Source organism: Parasteatoda tepidariorum, chromosome 1 (genome assembly GCF_982258835.1).
Source record: "Parasteatoda tepidariorum strain Cologne lab strain chromosome 1, Ptep-v5.0, whole genome shotgun sequence".
NCBI classification, from domain to species: domain Eukaryota; kingdom Metazoa; phylum Arthropoda; class Arachnida; order Araneae; family Theridiidae; genus Parasteatoda; species Parasteatoda tepidariorum.
In genome coordinates, this window is record NC_141755.1 from 128,451,091 (window position 1) to 128,463,895 (window position 12,805).

A 12,805-nucleotide genomic window follows, 5' to 3' on the forward strand; every position below is an offset into this window, starting at 1 on the left:
GTCAAAGTATAATTCTTTATTGAAATTTTAATCGAAAAGTAGAAAAGATGCAGAAAAAGCTCAACATTTGGTAATTTAAATAATGCTTATGCTGATGAAAATCCATATTAAATTATTACCATATGCATACATAGTTCTTTGATAAAAATGTATTCTATTTAAAATTTTCACATTAGGAATGATACAAATTCATCTTATGTTTAATCGAAAAGTAGAAAATATGCAGAAAAAGCTCAACATTTGGTAATTTAAATGATGCTTATGCTGATGAAAATCCATGTTAAATTATTCCCATATGCATACATAGTTCTTTGATAACAATGTATTCTATTTAAGATTTTCACATTAGAAATGATACAAATTCATCTTATGTTTAATCGAAAAGTAGAAAATATGCAGAAAAAGCTCAACATTTAGTAATTTTAATGATGCTTATGCTGATGAAAATCCATAATAAATTATTCCCATATGCATACATAGTACTTTGATAACAATGTATTCGATTTAAAATTTTGACATTAGGAATGGTACAAATTCTTCCTATGTGTAGAACATACTTATCTTTTTTTGAAATTGTCCCCACAATTATAACACTGTTGGTTTAGAATTATTTTGCATACAGAAATATTGACATACGATATTAAATTTGTTAATTGAAATTTTTTTTTAAATACGAATTGCAAAGGGGAGAATTTTCTTTTTTGAGGACAATCTAAAGTAAAAATATCAATATCATTGATGATACAATTAAACTTCAATATTTAGATAAGTCAACCATCAACAACTAGTAATTTTGATTCTGAAAGCAGGGGTCTGTCCAGGCCGAATTTACTACCGTTTAGCGGTACCTTCACAAATTCAATTTTAGGAAAAACGGTAGTTTCACAAATTCAACTTTAGGAAAAACGGTAGTTTCACAAAATACTTTTCTTAAAATTTTATTTTTGTATCCATTAAGACACGATAAATTCATATTTTTGTGTTGATTTTTTAATATAATTTTTAATTTTTCACAAATTATGTCTAAATTTTCACAAAATAGGTACCTCTCAGAAAAACCTAGACAGACCCCTGGAAAGAAAAAGTTGGAATTTATTTTTAATTGATCTGATCTATTAATTTAAATCAGGCGTTCATGTTCTTGTTCACTTACAAACTTAAAATGAATGAAAAGTGAAGTTTATATTGATTGCTAATTGTATTTACAATTTGACTAAATTGTCTTCTCTATGCTTTTGATCCTAAAAAAAAGCACAATTCTGTTTTTTCTTTTCTTTTCCAGATGATTTCTGTATAGGTAGTTGTACCTATGTTTGTTGATTTCTGGGCATTATCCTGCAAGAAATAATGATAATAAAAATGAAAAAAAGTAAAGCTATAGAAGGGCTTCTAAGGCAAGCTTCCAAATGTTTTATTTATTTTTTAAGAATAATTTTACGAGTTTAAATTCCTTTTGGGGAGCTGGCAGTTCTAGGTGGTATGAACAGGTATCACTACGGAAATATGTCCCCCTTTTTTATACCTATTCAGATTTTACAGAATGAAACTAGCATCATGAAACATATTTTATTATTAATTGAAATGAGTGCAGAACATTCAAAATTAAAGTAGCAAAACACAAAATTAAATTAGTTATTTTTTATTCTGAAATGTGATTTACATAAAGCCCCTTTATTTCTCATTTTTTTTGGATAGGAATAACACTACTGTGACTAGATTTAATTACAAATCCTAACTTTTTATGAGCTAAATTAGTAAAAGAATTTATATTTGAAAAATGAGAAAAGACACTCATTTTCCATCTTGATATATTTTTATTTTATTGGTCAAATGCAATTTTTGTTTCAACATAAAAATAATAAAACCACATCTAACTCAAAATGTTAACTTTACAACTGAAATAATAGCTTACATAAAACATTTATTTATTAAAAAACTTTTTAGAATTTATTATTTTAAAAATTTTTATTACCTATTATTTAACAAAAATAAAATATGCTTTGTTTATGTAGTTTAAAAAGTTCTTTTCAAATCTGATGAACTGCCAGAAGTTATATATGAATTGACACAGTGTTCATATACATTAAATTCTAACACAGAATATTTTTTACTTCTAGTATGGTGTCTGATTTCTTCTATCCCAATACTGGTGGAGTAGAGAGTCATATTTACCAACTTGCTCAGTGTCTTATTAAAAAAGGTCACAAAGTCATTGTTATTCATGCCTATGGAAATCGTAAAGGAATAAGATATTTAACCAATGGATGAAAAGTATGTTTATAAGTAATTTTTAAATTTTACATATTATTAAAATAATATTATTAAAATTATATTATTAAAGTAATATTATTAATATTTTAATAATAATATTTTAATATTCTTAATAATATTATTAAAATGCATAACAACTTTTGTAATTTTTTCCCTCAGGCACAGCAATATCCAACTTTTTTTTTTATTGCAAATTCCTAAGAAATGTTGTATATTGTCTAATTTTAATTATTCAGCAGAGGAGGTTTTCTTTTTTTAAATTAAATAGATTGTGAATAATTTATTGTGCATCTGAATTTATTATAATAGTTTTAGCATTTTATATGTTTGTGTAGCTTAAAAATTAAATTTTTATTCTATCAATCTTTTTTTTTTTTTTTTTTAAATTGATGTCAGTTTCAATCTTGGTTCCCTATTAATTTTTGGATTTCAAACTGTTTTTCAGCTTGAATTTATATTCAGCACTATATGCTATAAATTTTTGCTTGTAGTATATTATTTATAATTCTTTTTTAGTTAACAAATTCACTTGCAAAATAATTTTGATTCTCTTGCAAGTTATTGGTTGCTCCCAACTCAAAATTTTCTGTTTTACCTTCAACAACTTGAAATTTTTTAAAATTAATTTGAATAATATATAACTAAAAAAATCTTTAATAGTTAAGAGTTAGTTTAATGTCAGGAAAAAAAATTATTTCCATTTTTAAGTGTTTTATATTGAATTTAAATTTGCTTAGTTTTATATAATAACCCTCCTGGCTTACCTCAAGCGGCAGGGCACATTTGGAAAGATGCTACCTAAAATGTCCAGGGTCAGAAAAAAACGTAACAAATCATAGTTAGTAACAAATCGTGTTAGTAGCAAATCATATTTATCTTTTTAACCATTATTTTAAAAAATAATTAATAGTACTTTCAATAATGTTAGACAGGAAAAATAACTGCAGTTCAATGGATATATTCATGTATAATTTTTCTTTTTCCTTGAAAGTGAGAGAAAAAAAGCTTTTGTTTCAAAAATGAAATATCTTTTAAAATATACTAAAAAATCATTAGACTCTCTTTAGTATTATTGAATATCAAGTTGTTTCGAAAATTAATTTTTAATTCGTCGTTTAAGCGTTTGAGTAAAAATCGTTATCTGTTCTAATAATGATTTATAAAAACTTCTAAAAATTTGAATTTCTATTTACACTAGTAGTTATTAAGCAAAACTGCATTTTTCATTATTATATTTTTGCTTGGAATATAATATTAAAAATGAAAATAATTCGAAATCTTATTCAATTTTGTATAAAAGGAATAAATATTAGTACAAGAATCATTGCAAGAATATCCTTTCAAGAATCATTGCAAGAATATCCTTTCAAGAATCAATACATTGATTCTTTGCTATTTTGTCAATTGCTTCTAATTTTGTGTGAATGATTTTTACAATATAAATAGGAAAATTTTATATTTTTAAAAAAAGTACGTCAAAGTAACAGAATTTAATTATACAAAAATAAACATATTTTCACAAATTTTTTTATTAAGAATTTATCTCTTTTCACCATGTTGACCTATAGAATCAGTTATTCCAAATATGTTTCTGGGACACCATTTCTATATGGTGTCTCAGAAACCCAAAGGTAAATAACAACACTTCTAGCTGGCAACATAAATTTTTTCAGCCTATAGAATATATTGCATGCAAAATTGGAAGGAAAAAAAATCGTTGCTCTGCTTTTCTTTTTCTGTTAATCAAACTGACATTAATTACAACCTATAAACATGACATAAAAATACTTTGTCGTAAAAAAGTACTACAATTATGCTTTATTTAAGGTGCACACCTTTTGTATGGCAATTAAATGACATGGAAAAGAATTACGCAAAAAAAGATTTTTTCAAAATTGCAGAGAGAATAGATATAGAATTATATTTCTATTCATTAGTTCATATGTTCATTAGTTTATATTCTTATATTCATTGGTTTATATTTAATTTTTACAAGTAGGATTTTTTTTTTCTTTATCAAGCCTAACTTAACTGCAAAAAAAAAAAGAACTTATGTGTGTAAGTATAAAAATTTATTAAAATATAAATGTTGCTTTCTTCGGAATTTCATTCTTTCGTCCCTCGTCAAAGTCAAGAGATAGAAAATGACTGACGTATATTGGGAAATGATTTATGGGATTGCAAATTCACGTTTTTAAGTCGAACGTCATCAAACTAGTCACTCATGTAGAACGTCATCGAATATTGGGGGGGGGGGGGAGTAAGGTCATTTCGGTGCACTTGATATTTGTTACCAAGATTTTATTTTTAATCAAAAATGTATTCACCCTCATTATCAGCAACCTTCCAATTCAGGATTGAAAAAAAATTAATTGGTGTTTAAGGCTAATGAGTATTGAAAGCGGCGAAACGTCGGAACTTTCCAGTTTCACTAAATATTTACTGACATTATAATTAGAACACAACTCGAGTTTACACCCTTGAGTTTACATAGTTCTCTATCAGGGCTCTGAATGATATGATAGCAGTGAAAACTTTGCTGACAAATTAATGTTGAATTTAATTAAAAACAAAACTTTTTCGTAGATAGAAAATCTTGTTAAAAGAAAAAAATATCGAAGAAATTAGCTGTTAATCTAAGAAAAAAATATATAAAATGTGAAATCATTCTAATATTTTATTGGAGTTAGAACTGGAATTTTATAACGAATATATATTTTAAATACAATCATACTTTAAAAAAATCGTTTTCTTTAAAATGTATATAGTAATGTGAGTAACATAAAAAATTTACAATTCATTTGATATTTTGCTTGGTTGGAAAAAAATGTTTGGTATATTAAAACTCACTTAGTTATTTGGTGTTTTAACAGCTTGTAATTTTTTTTATATAATTTATTAAGAAAATTTGAATTTATTATTAAACTTATTTGTCATTACTAAAACAAGCTGCATTTATATATTCACATGTATGAGAAATTTATTTACTAATGAAAAGAATTTCGATTTCCTCTCTATCCATAAAAATGTTTTAATATCATTAAACTAAAGTACAAATAAAACTAGTGTTTTAAGAGATGGGATTTTAGACAAGCGCCGAGAAAGTCCAAAATATTACAGGAAGAGGAGAGAGTGTTTTTAGAGTTAACTTCAATTACCAGATAAAAAAAAAATTTAAATTTTTTGAAAACAACATAATCTTTTTTAAAAAAAAAAACATTAACTAATTGAATTACATTAGTTAAATATAACTGAAAATAAGTATTATTAAAAATTCATAAATTTGTTCAATAAATATTACATTATTAGACAATAAATAATTTGCAGCAATTTACATTAAAATGAAATTGCTTTTTCAAAAATAATTTGAAATTTAAAAGTACGATATGATTTAAAATATTTAAAGATTTAACGTAATAAATTAAGCAGTAAATATTAAAAAAAAAATCAATATATCGAAAATGGAGTAATAAAAATAATCTGTTTATTAAAGGTAAACTTTTGATTTGAGTGGGGGTTCAAACATCAAAAAGAACGCAAACTATTCATATCTATTCAAACAGAAATACTCTAGCACAGTGAGTGAGTTATGATGACAGCTTATACGCCTCTCAATTTGTGAGCGGTAGGAGGTTGAGGGGGAAGGAAATATTCTACTTGAAAAAAATACGGGTTCGCCACTCAAGGGGTAGAACATGAGCCCGTACATGCACGGGCAAGCCGCTTTTAGTATAGAAATCATGCCCGTGATATTACGGGCTTGACGCCAGGAGGGTTAATAATCACCGCACATTTCACACCAAAAATATAAAGTTCTAATATTATTTTAAAAATTCATCATTGTTATTATATTGTTTTAAAAGTTTAAATAAATCTTAGGAGAGTTTTCCTTATTTTAAAGTTTACAGTGAATTTTTTTATTAAAAAAAACAATTAGTAGAATACAAAATAAGAAAAAATTTACTATAAACTTTCAAATTTTTAATTTAAATATTAAATTATCAATCTATATATCAATTTATGTTATTTTTTATTTATAATTGTCTTAAAACTTAAGAAATAAATTACTGTAACTTTTATATTAAATATAATGGGGTTTTATTTGTTTTAAAAGTAATTATGTACTTATAATTAATTCAATTATTAATTGCATACTTGTTTTACATTTACTTTTTTTTTTAGGTTTATTATATGCCAGTATAGGTGGTGGACATTAAGTGCACACTACCAACATTATTTACCACCTTCCCTGTTATCTGTTTTATCCTTGTTAGAGAAAAAATTTCTATTGTGCATGGACATTCAGTAAGATACTTTTTTCTCCTTGCTTTTGCTGTAAAGGATCCTCAAAAAATTGTGTAAAAAATTCCTAAAATTGTATGATTTGCCAACTTTGTTGCCAAATTCCAAAAAATTAATAAGTTAACAATCACTGGGGGTACTAATGCTTATCATTTATTAATTTACCTTGGCTCTAGTGTAGAGTCTGGAAGACCTAGGGTTGGCAAAAAATTTGAATTGTACAGTTTTTGCTGAAACTCCGTTTTTGATTATCATGATATTCTTTGCTTTCATTGACATCTCTTTCAAGTTGCCACAATTTTTTTTATATTGCCAGATTGGCTCTTGGTTTATTTTCATACATATTAATTTAAATTTTAAAATTCCTTTTTCTTTTATCATTAGTTACTCGCTTGTTAGAGCCGAAAAATGTCAATTGTACAATTTTGATGATACCCTGTTTCTGATTATATCTATTAATTTTTGACACCGACCTTGGCATAAAAAAAATTGCCAAAAATGAGAGGTACCCCCCCATTGTAAACTATTACCTTAATATTTTTAACTAATGTTTATGTTTCAATATGTATTATACTAAAGTAATACATTCTAAGGAATGAAAATTATTATGCAATAGTATTGCAATTTATTTATTTAAAGATATCTTATAATCAATTAAGGTATACGAAGAAAAATAGATAATAGTAAATGAATTAAACTACAATGCTATAATAACAGCAAGAGCGGATCTACTATTTCAATGTGGCATAACCAAATGCAACCAAGCCAACATGATAGAACTACCTTTTTTTAAAAATAGAAAATTATTATGCAATAGTATTGCAATTTATTTATTTAAAGATATCTTATAATCAATTAAGGTATACGAAGAAAAATAGATAATAGTAAATGAATTAAACTACAATGCTATAATAACAGCAAGAGCGGATCTACTATTTCAATGTGGCATAACCAAATGCAACCAAGCCAACATGATAGAACTACCTTTTTTTAAAAATAATAATAGTTATAAAAAACATAGGTGCCATAATTACAATTAGGATAAGTCATCAGCTTACCTTGGAATTCAATTAAAATATGTGTGATTAAAATTTTTTTATTGGAACACTTTTAAATATTATGACAATGCAAAAGAAAAACAAATTTTGTTATTTACCTATAAGTAGAAAAATTTAGACAGAATAATTTCTCTAATTTATATTTTTGTTTTTCTTTCAAGTTTTCTGTCTTTCATATTAAATAAGAAAATTTTCTTTTACAGTTTTGATGTTTAAAAATATGAAATATTTAAAAAAATTTAAAATGTATGCTAATTTTTTCCAGGCATTTTCTGCGTTAGCACACGAAGCAATGCTTCACGCTAAGACAATGGGACTGAAAGCAGTTATTACAGATCATTCCCTATTTGGGTTTGCAAATACCAGTGCCATAATCACAAATAAACTTCTCCAAATGACTTTGAGTGTCTGTTATCACGTGATATGTGTGTCTCATACTGGGTATGCTATATTGAGATATATTTTAATTACTATATAATAGATATAGTTTAATTTTTCCTTACGATTATAAAATGTGTATTGTTTATTAATATCTTTTTAAGGTATTCTCATGTTTTTTGTTAAATTATGAAATTAATTTATTGTCATAACTCCTCTCATTGCTATGTAATGGGGTCGTAACACACTTGTATGTTGTTCTAGTACTTTTTGAGAAACAGGGCACCATTTTGGAATCTGAGTATTATTCCTTTTTCTTTTATAGTTATGAATTTCTTTCTTTGAAGAGTGAAGTTTTTATGGTCTTAGCATGTTTCTCGAAGTTCTATTACCATACCTGCCAATTCTCCTGATTTTTAACAAAGACTCCTGCATTTTACGACTACCACCTGTTTGCCTGTATATTCTAAAATTTCTCCATATTTGTTGAAGTAGTTGTCAGCAGTATGTTGAGTGTTAATATTTTAAGTACCTTTTGCGGTCTGGCTACCTTTGGGATGTTTTCGTGGTTTTCCTTTCCGTGTAATGCAAATGCAGGTTAGTTCTATCAAAATGTCCTTCACAATATAAAATTTGGTCCAATACTTGATTGATCTAGGAGTTTCCTTGTCTTCTGGATTGGATTCAAAATTACAAGGCAACAGAGTTGAACATTAGTAGCCATGAACCCAAAATTGTGTCAGCTGTTTAACAATGGTTACAAAATAGTTTAAGTAATTATAAATAATGGTTTAAAGAAATCTTCTTCAGATTAAGATTTACATATATATTTTTACTTCGCTAAATATAAGTACTTATGTTATTTCCACTTTTGAATTTCTTTCTTTGACTTATATGATTATACATGATGTATCAAAACTTTATGTGCAGCCCGAAAAATTTCGCTTGTAAAATAGTAAAATCTCCGTTATTTTTTTCCTAGAATGTTGGCAGGTATGTATTACCTTATCAGATATATGTATGCTGATTGAAAATGGCAAAATTCTGAAAATATATATATAAACAGTTAAAATGGCGGAGTAGAAAGAATGGCAGAGTAAAAAGAATGGCAGAGTAAAGAAAAGCATTTGTTTCCATAGACATGCCATTTAAAATTTTATTTTCTCTATACCAAACTTAATTTTCTAACTCTTTTTTTCTGGAGGAAAATAACTTTAGTTTCGGTGCTTGAAAATTGATGCAAATTTTTTTTATTTTTAGATTATCTTGTTCAAAAGAATTAAAGAAAATTATTTAAGTTTTTTTTTTTTTTAGCAAATTGCCAATTGGCCAAATTTTTCTCTTAATTAAATATAATTTAAACAAATGAATCATTTCCAGTTTTTGCATATATTTTGTGAACCTGAAGGAAACATTAATGGAGTAATTTTTTAAGTATTAAGTAATCTGGTCACAAATGCTTTACATTAAAAAAATCGAATCACAAAAGTTCAAGTTTTTTTTATAAATTTCTTTTTGTTGATTTTAATATCTTACTTTATTCTTATTCATCTTACAACACTTAATGTTTATTCATTATTGTAAGTGTTAGTTTGTTTTAACATAATTTGAGAGTAATAGTTCCCACTTCCATAATTCAAGTGACTGAAATACCGGAAAACAAAAACACAAATAATTTTTGCACGGATTTATGCAATTCGATTTAGTTTAGTGTATATCTTTTATAATTATTACCCATATATTTAAATAGAAAATTTTAAAGAAGAAAATAATGAAAAATGTAATAATGACATCGAAGTTGACGTCGTCAGGGGTTACCAGTTCCGGAAGTCATAAAAACACAAAACCTTTTCTATCGAGAGAGCACGGCAAATGTCTAAAATTTGCTCTTTTTGTACCTCAAAGGTTTTGCAAAAAATCCAGAAAGAGAGAAAAAGAGAATAAAAAAAAACAAAATACAAAAGTAAACTGAGTTTCCCCAGTTAAGCTTTTCTACTAACAAATGGCAACAACTTTCTTGCTTATGTTTTTTTTCTTCTTTCTGCTCATAAAATGGGGGCGTAGTTTGTTAGTGAATTTTTGTTCGGTTAAGGATTTTCAGAAAGTAGTGTGCTGTTTTGGTTTAACTATGGAATATTTTTAAGCAGGTTTTTTGAACATTGTTTTCCTTTTGTAATTAGTTTATATATTTTATTTTTTTTATTTTGCTTTTGTATTTTGTATTCTCTCCTTCTGAACTTTTTGCAAAATCTTTGGGATACAGCGAGAGCAAAGTTTAGACATTTGAAGTGCTCTCTCTACAGAAAAGGTTTTGTATTTTTGTGATTTCCGGAGCTGGTACCCCCTGACGACGTCAACTTCGGACGTCATTATTATATTTTTCATTATTTTCATTGTTTTCTTCTTTAAAATTTTCTATTGGTTTCAATTTACTTATGGAATTTTTACTGCTTTTCTTTGGAATTGTAGTATTTATCAGCTTTATACATGGTTTTTGATTTCTTATTTTATTACCATAAATTGAAATTTTTTTTTGTTTATTACATGCCAATTTTAAAAATTTATTTTGATTTCATAATTGCTGTTTTTACTTTTAAAGTTAATTTTTTTAAAATGTACTTATTTTAATTAGGAAAGAAAATACTGCTCTTAGAGCAAATGTTTGTCCAAATACAATATCAGTTATACCAAACGCAGTGGATACAACGATCTTCCAGCTGGATTTCTTGCCATAGCTAAAGTCAAGAAGTAAAGTAATTTATGCCAACGTGTTCACCTTATTTTTTCTGTAAAATTTCATTTGTATTCCTTTTATCTTTTATTTTCTCATGGCACTTATGTCCCAAAGTTAAAATATAGGCTCTCTCTTATCTTAACTATATATAAGAGCCTGTGGCAGAATCGTGGGGACACAGCAACATTATCGCAGAACACTACAGAGTTCTTGCAGAAAGAATTTTTATTTGGGAAGCAAACAAGTTTGATTTTTTTTATCTGCAGAATTTTTGGGAAGATTTTTTTTTCTGCAGAGCTTTTTTTCTTCCTTAAGCTGAATTATTTTTAAAAAATGTCTTTCGCGTATATCAGAGATGGAAGAAATGCTCATGTTTTTTTTTTTTTTACTTAGCTTTGAGAATAAAAAAAAAATTCCCAATGCCTGATTGATATTATAAAAAGTAATTTCCAAATCGATAAAATTTTAAAAAGTTAACTACACAAAATTTTTTTTGTAACAGGACAATATCGCCAATGATATCAGAATATCTATTCTTTTTGATGTATATCAAAAAAAAAAAAAAAAAAATTCTTACATTTATAATTAAAAAAATGATATGCTGTTCTACTCTGTTCATAAGGCTTTCTTTGAAAATTTTTTTTTTTGAAAACAGGAAACGCTTCTGTTACTTGAAATTAGTAATATATATATATATACTGTATTTATTATATCTATAATAATGTATATTATTTATTATATATAATTGTATATATATATTATATATATAAGTTAAAATATAGACATAGACAAACTCTGCATTAGGATTGTAACTCCACATTGCCAGACTCATTATCACTACTCAAATCCTGTTTTTAGTCTTATCACCTGATATTGTCTGAATCCTTCCAATTTTACTGGTATTCAATGTCTGTTAACTCTCATTTATGTTCAACACAATTATATTCATAACCATTCATTCATATTCTTCATTTGATTCATATTCATTCATCAGTTCGATGTATTCAAAAAAAATAATTGTAGTTTTGGGAATCTATGTATTCCTCCAGTCTCATAATAATCAAGCTTAAATAACTGGTTTAGACACAACACATATTTAACAGGGTGCGTAGAGTTTTTAAAAAGTAATTAAAGGTGCTTATTTTTGATTTACATTTATTGAAAGCCCTTAAAGGTGCTTTTTTTAATCAGGGTTTGTAAAAAGGGCTTAATTTTCTATTTTTTAAAACGAGATTTTTCATTGCCGTATTGATTGTCGTTCTAAATTACAAAAAATTCATGATTTTCACTATTTTTCTCTGCAATATTTATCAGAAACTAGTTATTTTATCATGATTATTTTAAGTTTTTGAAAATGTTTTTGAATTTTATTGATTTTATGTTTATAAATAAAGAACTTTAAACGATAGAAGAAAAAAAATATTTTTATTACTGCACAGATCCTAATTATGATTTTTTTTGGAAAGTGATTAAAAATATTTTTGGAGTACTTAAAAGGTGCTTATTTTTTGTTGAAAAATCAGGCTACGCACACTAAAAATATGTATAGATAGATATTTATTAATAATGCAAAATTGTTTAATATTTATGTTATTATAAAGTTTCATATTAATAATTTCATTGTACAAGTAATCTTATGTTCTAAAATAAATAATAATTTATTTTAGTTGCAATCGTTGTCATCAGTAGACTTGTTTATAGAAAAGGAATAGATCTACTTGCAGAAGTGATTCCACAAATTTGTTCCAGATACCCCGATGTAGATTTTATAGCTGGTATGTGCTTTAAATGTATTTTCCCCTCTCAGTTCGTAAGAGATATTTAAATACCAGCCTTAACCCTCCTGGCGTCAAGCCCGTTATATCACGGGTATGATTTCTATGCTAAAAGCGGCTTGCCCGTGTATGCACGGGTTCACGTTCTAGCTCTGGAGCAGCGATCACATCTTTTTCTGAACTAGAATATTTCCTTCCCCCTCAAACTCCTACTGCTCACAAATTGAGAGGCGTATAAGCTGTCATTGTCAATCACTCACTGATGTGCTAGAATATTTCTGTTTGAA

The 12,805-nt window shown here is 26.4% G+C and overlaps 1 pseudogene across 1 annotated transcript in view; it reads left to right on the top strand.

The window, feature by feature from the left end:
- Positions 1 to 76: 76 nt before the first annotated feature.
- Positions 77 to 12,805, top strand: part of LOC147816923 (phosphatidylinositol N-acetylglucosaminyltransferase subunit A-like) — a 31,826-nt pseudogene continuing 19,097 nt past the window's right edge. The window contains exons 1-6 of the transcript XR_015429505.1: positions 77 to 243; positions 2,118 to 2,271; positions 6,454 to 6,576; positions 7,897 to 8,072; positions 10,642 to 10,757; positions 12,411 to 12,518. The product of XR_015429505.1 is annotated as a phosphatidylinositol N-acetylglucosaminyltransferase subunit A-like (transcript). The remainder of the gene's footprint in view (positions 244 to 2,117; positions 2,272 to 6,453; positions 6,577 to 7,896; positions 8,073 to 10,641; positions 10,758 to 12,410; positions 12,519 to 12,805) is intronic.